The sequence below is a fragment of the Pseudoliparis swirei genome, chromosome 13 (genome assembly GCF_029220125.1).
Source record: "Pseudoliparis swirei isolate HS2019 ecotype Mariana Trench chromosome 13, NWPU_hadal_v1, whole genome shotgun sequence".
Classification (NCBI taxonomy): Eukaryota; Metazoa; Chordata; class Actinopteri; order Perciformes; family Liparidae; genus Pseudoliparis; species Pseudoliparis swirei.
This window is the reverse complement of record NC_079400.1, coordinates 16,337,512-16,353,660: the sequence shown is the minus strand read 5'-3', so window position 1 is coordinate 16,353,660 and position 16,149 is coordinate 16,337,512. Positions and strand designations below refer to the sequence as shown.

Here is a 16,149-nt window from a genome sequence, read left to right as displayed (position 1 = left end):
CACATCACTTCCACATTTCAGAGAAGACGACAGCCGTCCGTTCTGCCGCCATCGCAGATATTCCAGTTTTTGCAGAGAGAGCGGAAATTTTTTGTGATATCCAGAGTTCTTTCAGGGCCGAGCGGTTCGTTTTTTTTAAAAGGCGACACTGACTCCGAGACCCACATTTGATGGATAGTGCAGAAAATGGGGGCCAAATAGCCCCCCCCCCCAGAGTGTTACGGAAAGAAAAACACACATAAGCGAGTGATAGATGATGGTCAGAGCAGAGGCCAAAAGGCAAAGCAGGTCAGAGCAGGAGTCTCTCTTGACTGGGATGACGATCCCTCACCAGGAAACGGAGGGCAACATTTAGTGTTGAGTTGAGGAGGAGCTATATGTAAGTATATTGCACTAAATGCATGTATTTTGTAAAGAAATGCGAGTGTGCGTCTACTCGAGTGCACGCTGTGGGATGTATGCACGTAATGTGCATGACAGCCTTTGCGTGTGAACAACAGTGTGAGTCGGTCTCGAGCCCAGGCCTGGTTTTTATCAGCCCCGGGGCCCCCACCACGTTCCAGAGACCCTTTCTCCAGGGGCCCCGAGATAACTTCCCTCTCTCCACGCTGCCAGGCCTCTGAAATAACAACACACCCGGTTTTCCTATCACTGCTGCTGCTGCCTGCACTGGCAAATGGAGACGGAACTGAGAACATGTGTGGACAAACTAAGGCGCGGGGGGGGGGGGGGGCTATTTGGCCCCCATTTTCTGCACTATCCATCAAATGTGGGTCTTGGAGTCAGTGTCGCCTTCAAAAAAAAACGAACCGCTCGGTTAGAAAGGGATAGAGCAGATGGCAAAAGGTGAGGACTCTTAGCAGCAGCTTCATGTTTACCGTAGTAGCTGCTCTGCATTCACACACACTTCATTATGAGTCACTTCACCACAATGCACGGGACATTTGAACCAGACTACATGTGCTGAATCCCGAGTCAAATACCAATGTTTACAGACCTAAATGTGTAAAAATAAAAAGTAAAAAAGGCATCCGAAGACAGCGACCTCCCCAGAGAGAAACACAAGTTCCCCGGCAACAGCAACCCCGAGTAACGCGGCGTAACTCGACCCTGCAGCTGTCTGTGCCTGCTGACTGGAGAAATTTGGCATGGTGTGGAACATGGTGGTGGTGGTGGGGGCAAAAAGCCGCCGGTGTCACGGCCAGAGGATGCCAGCATGTGGGTGTGATACCAAAGATGTGGGCACCAACACGCCATATGATATGAGTGCATGTGTGAGAGTGTGTGTGAGGTTTCTGAATGTACAGTTGGTATATGCCAGGTCTATCAAGATGGTCTGACAGGCAATTCAAATGTGGTTGATTTTATTTTAAATGTAGATGGAATGTGTCTCTATCTATAGTGGCTGCCCCATGACGTCGTCACTGCAACGAGCTAAAGACAGCGAGGCCAACTAAATGATTAGCCGGCCTTCTCCATTGGATAATCCACATTTCACCACAGGGGGGGGGGGGATCTGCCATTGAGCTTGAATTTGAGGTTTATGATAAATGTCCCACGTGCAGCAGCTGTACGCGATCAGCTGAGCGACATCACTGACCCACAGAGCGATGAGCCGGACGGGATGCGAGAGCAACAAGGGGCCGATAAAGACGAGCGTGGAAGAAGAGGACATCTGAGGAGGAAAAGATTTTCAAACGCAGCCCCGCAAAAATAAAAGTCGGGGCTACGTTTCGCTTCTCCCTTTGTCAACAAGGTAAACGAATGAAACTCGCCCCGTGAGGGATTTACAGCTGTGATACATAATGCAGGATCACGGTCATCATTGGATCATAACACAAACACACGACCACGAGGGGAAACCGCAGGCTTCCACAAACTGGCCTTTAATGTTGCCGCTCCGACTGTGAAAAGGGCCTCATGAAACATAAAGCCTCCAGTTTACAGAGTGCCTGCACGGGTTAATTATAGAACTGTGTGGATGACTTGTGTGCAGGCCTCTTCTCTTCTGTGATAGGACGCATAGTAGGAAGCCAGGAGGAACACTCAAACAAGGGCCAGAAACCACGGTTCCCGAGGAAGGCCGGGTGTATCTATATAGTTATCAGCTTACCTCTACCTGTTTCCTCCTCCCTATGGTGTTCTGGCAAAAGACTTCCCCGGGGGGCCCGAAACACCCAGGTATAGTTCCGGGAGAGACCAACGGGAGGAAGCGGATGGAGGGGGAAGTAAGGATGCGTGTTGCTGTTTAAGTTAAATATAACTGGAGTTATAATGTACCTTATTAATAGAAGGGACACATGTGATAGTAGATTGGTATGAATAGTTTGGGGTTTAGTCGGATTGGGTAAAGCCCCGGATGTTTTTTAATTAGCCCCGAATGTTAATTTCAAAAAAAAAAAAAAAAAGATTTGGCACACAAGTGGTTAACACCTCCAGGTCGCACGTGACGTCATTCACCCAAAACAGCGGAGTCAGACTGGCAGCAGGCGCACATAACAGCAAGCTGCTGTCTGAGAGTGTTTCTATGTCTAAACATTTCGCTGCTTCACTCTTCTGGGCTAAGCCCAGCGCCGCCGCTACCATAAAACGCTTCGCTCTGCCGTGATACGCGCCGACACATCCGCGCACACAGGTGAGCACACTCACAAGAAAAACTCACTAGCACCCTCCCCCCCCCCCCCCCCCCAATTTGACCCCAGCAATTAAAACCTCCAGAAAATTATTAGAATTAATATTGCTTCCCAAGTTTAAGTGTGAGGTACTTTATGTTTGTTTGTTGACTACCTAAATAGCCCTTTAAATAAATAAAAAAGTTGATATTTCTTATATGAAAAACAGCCTGGGGTCAAATTGACCCCAAAGAACACCGACATTAAACATTGAATGGGGTCAAATTGACCCGAAAGGTAACAGGAGGGTTAAACATTCTGTTTAGGATGAAGATGTATTAATGTTCCATATGGAAGAAAACTGCTAAATAACTGCTGAGTTGCAGCACCATTGTATAGAATAATGTATAAATGTATATATCCGTCTTTTGTCATAAATCTCTATGTTCTCACAAAATATACCGAGAATATCGGTAATATGTGATTAATCATGATTAATCCACAGAAACCTGTGATTAACCAGATTAAAATTTGTAATAGTTTCACAGCCCTAATATATATATATATACATATACACATATATATATATATACACACATATATATATGTATATATATATATATATGGAAGAACGAAATAAACTTGAGTTTCTTCCTGAATGCTGACTATCGCTTCATTGGCCTCCAGAGCATCTATTTCTTTCTAGTCACATTTTAAAAAATCATCGTCGACGACATTAACGAGCTCCCGCTAATAAGTCCAAAGGTCAGAACGTGTTCCTATGACCTCTCGGCAATAATCACATGCTGGAAAAAGACACAAAGAGAGTAGAAGAGGGCGAGAGGTCGCGTGCCTCTTAAGAACAGTCGTTGAACATATTGTGCAGATATGATTTCATTAGTGTGTGTGTGGGTGGGGGAATCATGAGGAGCACGTTTCAAAAGATAAACGGCAGAATGTCACACGCGTCACGATTTCTGTCCGCCTAGCGCTGAAAATTACACCCACACTCATTCATCAACACCTATTCATCGTTATTGAGCAGAGCAGAGCGCCACACACACACACACACACACACACACACACACACACACACACACACACACACACACACACACACACACACACACACACACACACACACACACACACACACACACACACACACACACACACACACACACACACACACACACACACACACTGCCCCTCGGTGTTTACAGGCCAAAAGACTCCTCATGAATGCTTATGCTGGAGTGTTTGTTCTCCACTCACTAACAGAGAGGTTATCTCCCCATTGATACTCGCAAATCCAATGCGACCGGCTGCTTTCAAGATCCTTTCGTTCTTTTTTTAAAGCGCATATTTAACAGTGGAGGAAGCAGGTCATAAATATGGAGAGGGCAAAGGGGGCTATTTGCATTAGAGGGCCCGAAAGTGGACGTGGAGAGGCCAGGAAGAGGGAACAAGGGATCAAGAGAGAGAGAGGGGAGAAAGAGAAGAGGCTCATGGAGGATCTGGGGAGGAGAAGAGAGGATCACCGGGGAGAGGCTTTGTCATGTTAAACTGCCTCTCTCTCTCTCCACTCGTGTTCTCCCTTTCCCCTCCTCTCTCTCTCTGTGGACAACACAATAGTCAATCACAGGGAGAATAGATTACGAGGGTCTGGTCTTCTCAACTTCAGAGCATGATTGTGGAAGTGGGGGAGAGGTCGCGAGTCACTCTGGCGGGTGAGCGTGTTCAGCGACGCCGAATGACGAAGCCTCTTATATCAAATGTAGGGTTTGTCAGTTCACGTCCCCGTCAACATGAGTTAGAGCCATCAGTTAAAACTCACTTGTAATTTCCATCCGCCCTCGAGCCTCAGCAGGTTCACGTGCATTCCTCTACTGTACCCGGAGCCCACAGTGACGACTTCATAAATTACCTCAGAAAGTACTGACGGCAGGTTAAAAACAAGTTGAAAGCGTCTTATTGAGGATGCAAAGTGGAGGTATTGCAGCGAGCGTGGTCATTACCCTGTCACTGGTCTGTTAAAGAGCTCAATGACGCCAGGACCCAGAGAGGTTACTGGGTCAGCACAGGGGTTAAAACGGCCTAAAGACCCAGAGGAGACGGCCGGCATATTTAGAATAGCCAGACGCGGAGGAAAACAAGCTGGATGCACATCGATGAGGCATCAAGCAACAAAACACGTCTTGTTCCTTCACTTGACACCCGCCAGGTGGAGAAGGAGCGGATGAACGGTTGTAATGATGGAATTCAATATGTCCGTGTCGCTGTTTGTGTGTTTTAAAAAACAAAAAAACAATCACTTTAGTGTCCCGTTGCATTACGTGTGTGTGTACAGGTGTGATACCTAAGCCCATATTGTAGGTCCTGGAACAGTCGTGCCACCGAGCATCCCAGTTCACCAGTTCATTTCTTTTTGTCAATGAATGTACGGTGTAGTTCCTCTTTTTCAATGCCAGCTTTTTTTTATTAAGGATTGGGATGATCAATAAGAAGCTCTCCTTTTTAAATGTCTGTGAAGCCAAACCATTCTCCTGGTGCTACTTTTTTACATTGCACTAAAGGTTTCCATCTGTTAAAGGTTGGTTGTTTGTAATTAAAACACCCCCACATCCAACATTCAAAACGGGCAATTATTGAGTTTTTAATAATAATAATAATGGAAGTTATGCCTCCGATTCTGCGTCATATTTGCAGACGTGAGGAAAAAACTCTTCTGCACCAAATTAAAGTGGATAAATCCACCAACGGGTCAGAGTCGTGGCTTCAAACACCGTGAGGCCAAGGCATAAAAAAAAAAGGCCCCGAAGTTGCACTTGAACACATCGTACGTTCTGCACCTCTCTACGACTCATTCAAATAAAACAAAGGGAAACCAGAAGGACGGCCTGCAGATACACACAAGCCGTTAAGATACATCGCCTCCGCCGCTCTCTCATGCCACACCTGGCTGCATTCCAGACGGCCGTGTACAGTTGTGAAATTATCCGTGTATCGGAATGAATCGGACGATGTGAGGATGACAAACGAGATCCCTTCTCATTCACTTAAGCTCAACAGTCCATCAAGAGTACGTTCTCCCACCGACGAGTACACACTCGTGCCAACAGTGCGGGACACGGCACAAAAAACAAGGGAGACGCTGTGGCGGCCCCGAAATTGGCAGCGGACCGCCCGTTGGCCTTCGGCGAGCGGCCGGCTCACGCCCCCTAATGACTGATCGCACACATTTGATTCAGCCGTCTGATGTGCGCCGTCGAGGGGCTCCTTGGTGGAAGATTTGGGCAGAGCGATGGGAGGGAGGGGCAGACTCATTTGTCTTTAGTGTCAGTGTTAATGCGAAAAAATAGATCAAAAATTAAAAGTGAGATGCTTGTCGATCGCACCGGGGGCTTAAAGTTTGCTCTGTGCTTCGGAAAAAAAAATGGCTGATGGAAGCAGGCAGAGTCATAAAGGGAGCGCAGTGGGATGCTACTAGGATTTAATGAAGGACATGTTTTTTCCCCCCCTACTACCCAAATGCGTGTGTGTGTGTTGTCTGTGCTTCCACAGACACTAATTTCCTGCATGGATCCCTGACCTTTCAATGTAGCCCGGGGGGAGCCATTTGATCGTGAAACACACAAAAACGCACACTATTTCCTGTGATGCGGCCGTCCACCAGTCAGTAGACTGGTTTTACTGAGGCAACATTGATCTCACCCTACAATGTCAGTCTTTTCTTTATAGAAAATAGATAAATATTAAACACATTTGTAATCTTAAAGGATTGAGTTATTTTTTGCATGTCACGGATTAATGAAACAGTTTAACGTGAACCACCACAGTGTAATAAAGTTAATATTCAGTAAGAGATGTGGCATTAAGGCTTTTCTAGTCTCTGATAATATTACATTGTAAACAACCAGTCAAGAAAAAAAGTGTATTAAAGTTAAATTATCACGATGTGTTCACGTAAAATGTAGTTGGTGAGATAATATATCCAGTTGTTTGAAGAAGATGCTTTCACAGCAAAATAAATATATGTTACAGATGAATTACAAGCTGTTTACATTAGCTCTAAGCAGCTTATAATACAGCATTAAAACTACTAATGACGTGATTTGGTTTAATCCATAATTTGTTGGCGTTTTTGGAAATAATACAACAAAATGAAGTCTGAAGACTTGTATACCAGCTGCTATAAATCAAAAAACAAAGAGATCAGCATCGGCCAATATAGATCATCAACGATGGTCTGTGCTGATCCGGTCTGCGACTGATGGAGCACCACGAAGCTTCGAATGCACCCTTGATGTAAAGATTTAATGGACGTCTTTTGTCGGCAGCTCCGTGCACTTCGCTGCCAGAGCGGACCATAATTCATAAGGAGCTCTTGCATTGAAAACACTGTGCGTCCATGTGTAAAGAGTTAAGCGTGCCGCCTCCTCCGTCTGTCAGTGCATGTATGTGTGAACATGTTTGCATGCAGCCGCTCACAGAACCACGTTTGCGTCTTTGCATACACGACGAAGAAGTCGGCCTGGCTGGACAAAAAAAAAAAAGAACGAGTGGCAGTAACGTGAGACGAGCCCTCAGGTGAGCCTAGTGTTAATGGTCCCGCTTCTCCCTCTTGTCCTCCTTTCCCGCTTGGGTCCGGTTAACCCCAGCTGGCCTCTGTCGACTGCTCCGTCTCCGCCTTGTGACCGGGGCCTCGTTGTGACCCCTGGGGGTGACTAGGTGCCGTTTATGGCGACCCGGTTCCTCTTGCGAGTAGGAACACACTCCTCTCCCAGTTAACTCTGTCCATTAAGCTAAGTGGGGCCTATCAATTATTGAGTAGTTCCCATGTATAATTCAAGAGATAAGGGGAGCCGTCATGAATAGCGACACGCACAGGTGGGGAGAGAGTACCGTACTTTTAATTCAGAGTCGATTGTTATCGTACACGTTGTTTAATGCGATGACGATGGGGTGGAACAGGAATACTAACATCGTTCTGTGAGGACGAAAAGAAAGAAAGAAATAACGGCGAGGGGAAAGCGGACTGACAAATAAGAAGAGAGAATGTGGAGTGGAACAGGTTTTATTGCGGGATAGTGAGAAAATGAGAAACTCGCGTTGCTCACACACACTTGAAATACTGAGATAAAAAAAAAGGGAGCGGGAGAAGAGAGAAAACTAGGGCAGAGCATTCAAAGGGTGAGAAGGCAGCTGAATAGATAACCCCCCCCCCCACCCCCCTCCACTGTGTCGGCGTGGGTCCTGCGGGAGCCACCGATGTTAATACAGTTATTAAGCCCCACTACTGAAGCCTGCTCCACCTCCCCGACCCTCAGCATCAAGGAGCTCTCTCTCTCTGCCTGCCAGGCAGCGGGCGAGTGAGCTCACCGGCTTCCACAATGAGATCAAACAGTCCCAAGTAGGCCCGGCTCAGGGGAAGCCAGTGGAGGAGCTTCCAGTTGAGCAGTGAGGGCAGGTGGGGTTGAGTATGTCAAGCCCGAGGAGCATCCCAGCAGGCTTAATGGGAAGGCGTGTGGGAGAGGAGGAGGGCAGAGGGGATGTAGTTCCTCTTTCCCTTCCCTCTTTCTTGAAAGTCAGCTGACTAAGATTCCCATCCATCTGTGCAGGTTGTTTAGAGATGGGCGTCGTGGGGAAGGCGAGGCTGTTGGGGACCAGGTTTAGGCGGTAGCACCGGAGGCGAAGACCTCCACTGGGGGGGAACCCTTGACGACTGTAGGGGGGAACCCGGCTGGTCACCAGAGTGACATGTGTGCAGGGGCGTGTCTAATCGCTGCATTACGTCCACTCCATAATTCACACGGGCGAAGAGAAGATTAGCATTGCCACTCTTGCCTGAAGCATTAACACGTAAAGGTAGAAGTGCTGGTGAGCTTCGGCCGCCATCCGTCTGCCCTCACGCCGTTTAACGTTGCCATAGAAGAAGAGGAAGCTACATTTTTGCACGTGCTAAACGGGGAAGTGGCTGGAGAATGGAAGGTTTTTACCGAGAGAACTGGGCCACACATATTACGGTTTATACATGAAAACAACAGCTGAGAAAGAATGGGGCTTTTGTCTCGTCGTGACACTCGATGCAAAAGAAGGAAACGAGAGGAGCGATCGAGCCGATAGAGACGAATGCCGAAATGTGGTAAATAGGACGGGGAATATAGGTCATTTGGTAGCAGACTCAATTTGCCAATGCTGGCTTGTTGGCAGCCATTAGACGCGGGCCAAGGCTCCATCAGTTGCACTAAAACAGTCATAATATCAGTCACCCGGCCAAGCCTCTCCCTCTCTTGATGTCTGCCATGCCTGATTTCTTCATTCTTTTTCCCCCTTTCCCATTCACTCTCCACCGTTTTCTCTTCAAAGCAAGGGCACAAAATGACACGAAACCCCATGAAAGGCTCCACAGAGATTATTGTTAGAAAATGTGCCAGCCCAGCCCAGCCCCCCCCCGGTACCTGAGATCTCTCTCCTCCATTTCTTTCAGCTGAGAGGTGCTGACAGCCCAGATGTAATAATCCAGCTCTATTGTAAAAAACCAAACACACCACGACGGCAACACTCAGTGCGTTTACATGCAATCGAATTATTGGCTTAGTCGGACTGAAATCGAATTATCCGTTTCATGTAAACACCTTTGTTCGACTATGTGCGGTCCGACTACGATCCGATTAACACCCCTGGATAACTCGATCCGATCCGGTTGATAATTCGACTATCGCGGCATGTAACGGTGAATTGAATTAGGAACTGGACTTTGCGTCTTTGCGCATGCTTGAGATCCCGCCGCCCTCCTCCCTCCCTCCCTCCCATGTCGTGACCCGGAAGTCGAAAGAGACGATAAGTTGTCACTGCCGGGAGCCTGGCCGGCAGAAAACAAACAAACGCCAATAGCGCCATTTGCATTCGCTGTACTCCTATTAACATCATGCAAGAATAGTAGAGGGATGTAGCTTCGCCTTGCTCTCTGTTCGCCATCTTTCTCGAAATGTTGATGTTGTTGGTTGTTGTTGGTAGTGGTTAAGAGGTCAAGCGGAAATGGCTGTATCACCACGAGTTGTAATGAAAACAGCGCCACCTATCGTATCGGATATGACATGCTTTCGGCCAATGATTCGAATTACTCACTGCCAAAAGATAGCATAGTCCGACTAAAGCAAGATTCGAATTATACCATCATGTAAACGCACTGACTTAGAGGAAAGACAAAAGATGTGTTTGTGTGCACCGTATAAAGCGTTAAGACAATAATGTGAAGGGAAAGGAAAGCTTAACTGTGAAATGGAAACTAAATACATAATTTAGACTGGTCTAATCGCATCGTTGAGCAGAACTGTTGAACACGTGACTCCTCCTCCTCCTCCACCTCCTCTTCTTCTTCTTCTCTACCTACCAGTCTTTTTTCCTCGGGTTGCCGTTAAAAATCCCGTGGAATACCAGAATGTGCCCCCTCTGTCTTAAGTGCTGCGCGGCTGCATATTTCCCCATAAAGCCCACCCCGTTCAAATCTGAAGGAACATCCGGGCCGGATACTTTGAAAAAGAAAGAAAAAGAAGAGTTGACTCGGAAATGAGGAAAAGGTAGTTATGAGTCTGGTTTCATCCAGAGAGGAGGGCCCGTGTCAACCCGAGGGCTTTTATATCGGTGACTTTCCCAGTGCGTTGTCTCTGGGAATGAAAACGCCAGCAACCTGCAGCAGAGACGGCGGTGACATATTTATTTCCCCCGGAACAATGAGTACTCCTCAGCATCTGACATGGCCACTTAATTATTGTGCTATCTACCAAGCAACTGTCTCTCTCTCTCTCCCTCTCTCTCTCTCAAGGTGCTTCCCTAACAATGGCTCTGATAAGAAGCTACAGGTCGCAGTGAAGGTGAGACCACACGTCTCCGTGAGATGAAGAGCTTCCCTTTTTTTTTTAAACACACGGTGGCTCTTTAGTCCCTTCTTACTCACCTCTATTAACCTACACACAATGCTCATATCACAAACAGGGTCGGGGGGGTGAAGAGGCGGGCCCCGTAACCCGAGCCGCCGTGCGAACATGCCGTCCCATCCGTCACTATCCAGCACCGGGCTACGTCTATTTGGCCCCGGTCCCAGGTGGGCCTTCAAGAGTCGAATGACAAGAGGGCCGGGGCTCCAGCCAGACACGTAATGAATATGAAAATGATTCACAGGGGCTTGTGGGAAAGATCAGACGGCGGCGTCCAGACGCACCGAGCTCCTCTGTCACTAAGTGGGACCAGACTGAACCAAGACGCGAGTGAGAACCAAAGAGAAGATACACAATATGGATATCTAAAGTTACTTGAGAAAAGGAGTTTCCATAAATCAAGACGTACAGAGAGGACTCCTCCCCCCCCCCCTACTCCCCCTTGAGGCGTGCTAAAAGACACCGGGTTTTATGAAAGGGATTCAAATAAAGAAAAACAGTTATCAACCACAATAAGATCATCTGATATCCTGAGACGTCTCCGCCTGCTACCCGATTAAAAAGCACGGTTGTAGCCGAGGGGATTCTTTCCCCTTTTTCTTTCTCGCATGAGACTCAAAGATTGAGCCCGTGAGGAGCGCCCTCTCTCTCCCTCTCTCTCTCGTTGCTTCTTAGTTAACAACGCCGACCGAGACGGCAGCAACGCCGAGCTATTTCTTGCCCAGACGGCAGAAGCCCGGCCGGGCTCTTGTATTTTTAGCACACTAACCTCTGCCCTATTTCTTCTCGGGTCGTCCTGCTCTCTAAATAGGAGGGCATTCCTTCGTGTTGTGTTTGTGTGTGAACTACTCGAGGTGTACACAGTTGTCATCCATGTGAGGTTTAAAGCGGATACCCAGAGGGAGGGAGGGAGAGAGAGAGAGAGAGAGAGAGAGAGAGAGAGACTGCAGGGGTCCTGATGAAACAAGGAAACACTCTAATCCCTCTATATATAGCAGGTGTTGGCAAAAGGGAGGGGGGAGGGGCTCGAGGGCAGGACATCTTGTAAAATACGAGGAAAAATTAGGACGGGTCGAGCATTAAAGATTAATCGTGACACTGACCGCCCCGGCTCAGGGCTCGCCGTGCGGTGAACGCCAACCGTGGAGATGCCGGGGAACAGAGAGAGATAAAGTGGGAGAGAGAAAAGAGACACTTTGGGAATGAAAATGCCTCGCAGATGAATTCTGGGGTGATGAATGTACCCGGTTCAATACCCCCCCGATGAATTTATGTGTGTACCATTATGAGAGGGTGGAGATGAGACACGGAGATGGGGCGAGAGATGGGAAGCAGAGAGAGAGAGAGAGTGAGAGTGAGAGTGTGTGTGTGTGTGCGCCGGTGAGCTAGCCATGCAGAGCCCATTGCGAACGAGCCATCTGTAGAGATAAGTAAAGAAGTGATTACAACAGGCCCGGCTCCATTTCTGACAGTCGGCGCTTGACTGCGCCCGGAGAGTCGAATTGATTTAAATGAAGAAGCTATGAATATTTTAGAGGGACGAACTCCCCTTTAACCTGAACTGTTTTGATCTCCCTACCACCCCTGTGTGTGTGTGCGCACACATAACAGGGCAGGCACGGGAGAGACTGTAATTATTGATAGTGAGATTATGGCCCCGTGTCACAATATCTACAATCAGCTGTCTTCTTTAAGCCCCGATGAATCAATGACACTGCCTGGATTTTTCCAGTCTGGCCCTGCTTTGTTCATCAAAGTGGGCTTTGCCGTGTACACAGACCGGGGATTCGGTGTCAAGCCAAACCGGTGTACAGTACTCTTTGGCTGATGCCTTCAGGCTGATTGCCTCTACAAACAAGCAGGGACCTGTCGCTGGGTTCTGAGCATGTGTTCTCAAAAATATATATATATATTTTTTAAACACACAACTGTCAGATCAGACACAAAAAAAACACAGTTTCTATCTCGTTACGGAGTGGCGCTGCAATGAGCCCAATACAAGTCTCCAGTCAACTGCGGAATTTCTTTCCGTGCGTGTGCAAAATGCCAGTTTGTCTGCCAGGATTCAAGGTGACAGGCCACACCCACTTATTACACAGTCATAAAAAAACAACTGAAAAAGGTCACTAGCGAACACTACGACTCTCCGTTGACCCCCGGTGACCCTTGCGCTGCGGTGAACATCCTAATCGGAGAGGCATGTCTATTTAATGCGGGATGAATTGCATTTAAAGAAAAATGTAAAAGGAAGAAAAAAGGTAGCAACAGCTTTGAAGGTTGGTTGCAAGGTGCCGTTTTGAGAGCGAGTGATGGCAAGTTGTGAAACGCTGCCCTGCGGCCTCTTCCAGGGTTGAACTCCCTTCACCTTCTTGCCATTACAAACATACCGTGATGACAAAATGCGTTATTGATGTTCACCTGAAGGTGAAAGCGGGCGTGTTTTTGTGGACATACTGATCTCTCTCTCTCTCACACACACACACACATACATACATACTCGCTCGCTCTCCGTGGCGTTCCATGCGTTCAGGCTACTCAATCACTGTCACCGTGCGCTGAAAGGAGTTAGGCAGACGTGGCGCAATAAGGAGACTGCCTGACACCTCCCCTCCTCTGGAAGGAGAGCGCGGTACCCTCCCTCAATGCTGTCCATCCATCCTGCCATTGCCATCAAGTGGGGAATCCACAAAGACGTCCCTCCTCTCATCGGCATGTCCATGAAAGCACCGAGGTCCCATGTACATTGAAGGCCACGCGGAAAAAAATAGTACATAAGGCTCAGGGACAATGTGCACACGATTTGAGCGGCTTTGCCAATAACTCCTGAGTGGATTGACCAAGATAAATAAATGTGATACTTTATGTTCCGCCTTCATCGATTACCTTTTCTGCAGCTGTTTACGACAGCAACCCCCCCTTCAATGTAAGAAACCCTCTCTCTGTTTATGCTCCGTTGTTCGTGTTTTTATCAACTCCCAGTAAACACTCGCCAAATAAAATATGCGTGTATAAATAAAAAAAAGGGGGGTGGGGGTTGATATGCACAGTTCTTTCACAAGGCCAACACCAATTTGCCGGCCTGCACAAAGTCCAAGTACATCATCCGCAGCACAAACAATGAGTCTTAATGCTGCAAAAAAAGCTAAACCATATGGGTTCTGCACCTCAGCAGCAAAGCTCAAACTTTCTTCCTCTTCCTCTTCCTCCATCATTGCCCACAATGGCCTCTGCTCGTTTTCTTCCGTCGTTGCACTGAAAAACAATAAAATGCCATCTGTGTTTCTCTCGGTCCTCGTCCCCCTGCTAGAAAAAAGGACTTCCGCCACTTAAGTACCACATGAGTCAGATTAAGCTGCCGGTCACTCGGCCCTCAGACAACATAGCGCTCACATCCCAGAGCCCACTCGGTATAGGCTCCGCCTTCAGGACACACGCTCACTAAAGTGCGCCTGTCCCTCGGCCTCGTCTACTCGCCATGGAAATCCCTGGAGAAAACAGCCTGAGAAAGAAGGAGAAAAAAAGAGCAAGAAGCCTGTGGGGCTGTGAGCATTTGAGCTTCTTTCCTTCACACGCCCTCCATTTTTTTAAATGTGTGGCAGTCATGTGATCAAGGCCATGCACATTCTTTCATGCATGAGTGCCCCTATTGCTGTAAGGATTCTGACAGGCCCTCGGTGAAAATAAAATAAAAAATCAAGTGCATTTAATCTGCGAGAGCAGAGCCCCCTTTTCCCCGTAAAGACTCATAGTAGCTCTCAATAAGCAGGATGCACGCTGCCCCGACGAGTGGACAAACCTGGAAACAGTCAAACCCACCAAAGTGGCAGCATCTTTAAAGGACTTAATAACATGAGGTCTGAAGGGTCCATATGATCTGGATGTGTGCCCAGCCACTTAATGGGTCCAGGAGGGACGTTTACTTCATTGGCATTTAGTGAGCTCTCAGAGCCAGAGAGCTCTCCTGTAGAGCCTGTAATGAAAAGTTAGACCCAATGAGAAGAGGACCAACAAGGAGAAGCACTGAGGGGGTGAAAGAAGATGTTGAACTCCACCAGCAGTCTGCTTCCAAACCCACGTGCAGAGGATAACATGGCACGAGACGATACGGTCCGCGAAGTTCTTTCGTATTTTAGAAAGAGGCGAAGCCAGCAGATGTTTTTCGGGACGGTCTCGTGCTTTTCGAGACTGACCGCTCAGGACCGGGAGGTTAGAAGAATTCTCGCTCTGTTTTGTTCTCTATCCCTATGATCCAATAAGCCTCTAGAGCCACGTGATGACACTCACGGATGTTGAGCCTCCACTCTAAACCGCCGTCACCGACGCGCGCCAGCATCGGAGCATCGGTGTTAACGCGACACGTAGAGACAGAAATGACATGCTGTTGGTTAGAGACGATCAATATCAGATCGGTCAAGTACGCCAAGGCGCGAAATAACACAAGTGGCATTACGCATTGTTGATTATTTTCGCGCATGCGTACCTGCGAACCAGTTATGTGCACCCCTGATTATACATCCAAGCTGTAAGGCAAAGAGCAGCAATGCCCCCCCCCCCCCAATCACACACTGCAACTCCTCTGTTGAGCAACACAATGGGGACTCGAGTAAGGGATCAGAGGTCTTTTCCTGGGCCAACCCCCCCGCCTCCCCCCCTTCTCACATGGTTTGAATCAATGCCGCTATGAGAGCTCTTTAGTGGGTCAGTTCGATAAATACTACTATCTGCTTTGCAACATGTCATTTTAGTCCAGAGGGTTTTCTAATCTCGAGTGACAGAGAGAGAGAGAGAGAGAGAGAGAGATATTGCAGCGTAAACAAGACGGCGTGTTTTAGAAGCAGTTCTGTTGTCGCTGCCAAACATCAGCAACGTGCCTTTGTCGCGTGCATCCATAGTCCGGGAGGCGAGGAGGAAATTGGCCCTTAAGAGCCTGTGGAGATTCCTGCCTTGTTACACTCCTTCAGCTGTGAAAGACAACAGAGCGATCTCTTCTCCTCAAGGCCTCGCTGGAGCTTTGTGCAGTGCAGAATGGGAACGGCCTCTGGGACACTTTGTTGTTGCAATAAAAAATAAAAAAAACTTATTGCAGCAGATACCGTATCAATAAACTGAAATCTACTGGGTGGACACAAAATTCACCAAACACACACACACACATACGCACGCTTTAAAAAGCATCGTCACGGACATGCTATTTTTAGACAGGCAGAAAAACCGGTCTGCCACATAAAGGCTTAAAAATAATAATTTCTGGTTGAATTACAGATAATTGAAATACGGATTCTAATACCCTGATGTGTGTGTTGTGTTGAGAGATTTAGGGATTTAAACCAATGGCAACATGCAACACAGTGTTATAATAAACTGCAGATTTAAAATACATTTAATTTGCGCGAGGCCTGATTGACACATTAAATATGGCCATGGTGTCCAGTTCAGGCTGCGGAGGTATGCCGATGCAGCTCTCCAGACCCACCGGAGGAACAGGGGGAGGGTAATGTGGCAGGAAAGTTTGATCTGATTAACGTTGGCATGATTCAGGGGGAAACCTTGTTTGTATTAAGGGCATATTTTGGGAACGCAAAAAGCTTGAGATAACG

At 47.7% G+C, this 16,149-nt stretch overlaps 1 protein-coding gene across 3 annotated transcripts in view; it reads right to left on the bottom strand.

Moving 5' to 3' along the window:
- Positions 1-16,149, bottom strand: part of raraa (retinoic acid receptor, alpha a) — a 75,031-nt gene that overhangs the window by 25,355 nt on the left and 33,527 nt on the right. The window lies entirely within an intron of this gene.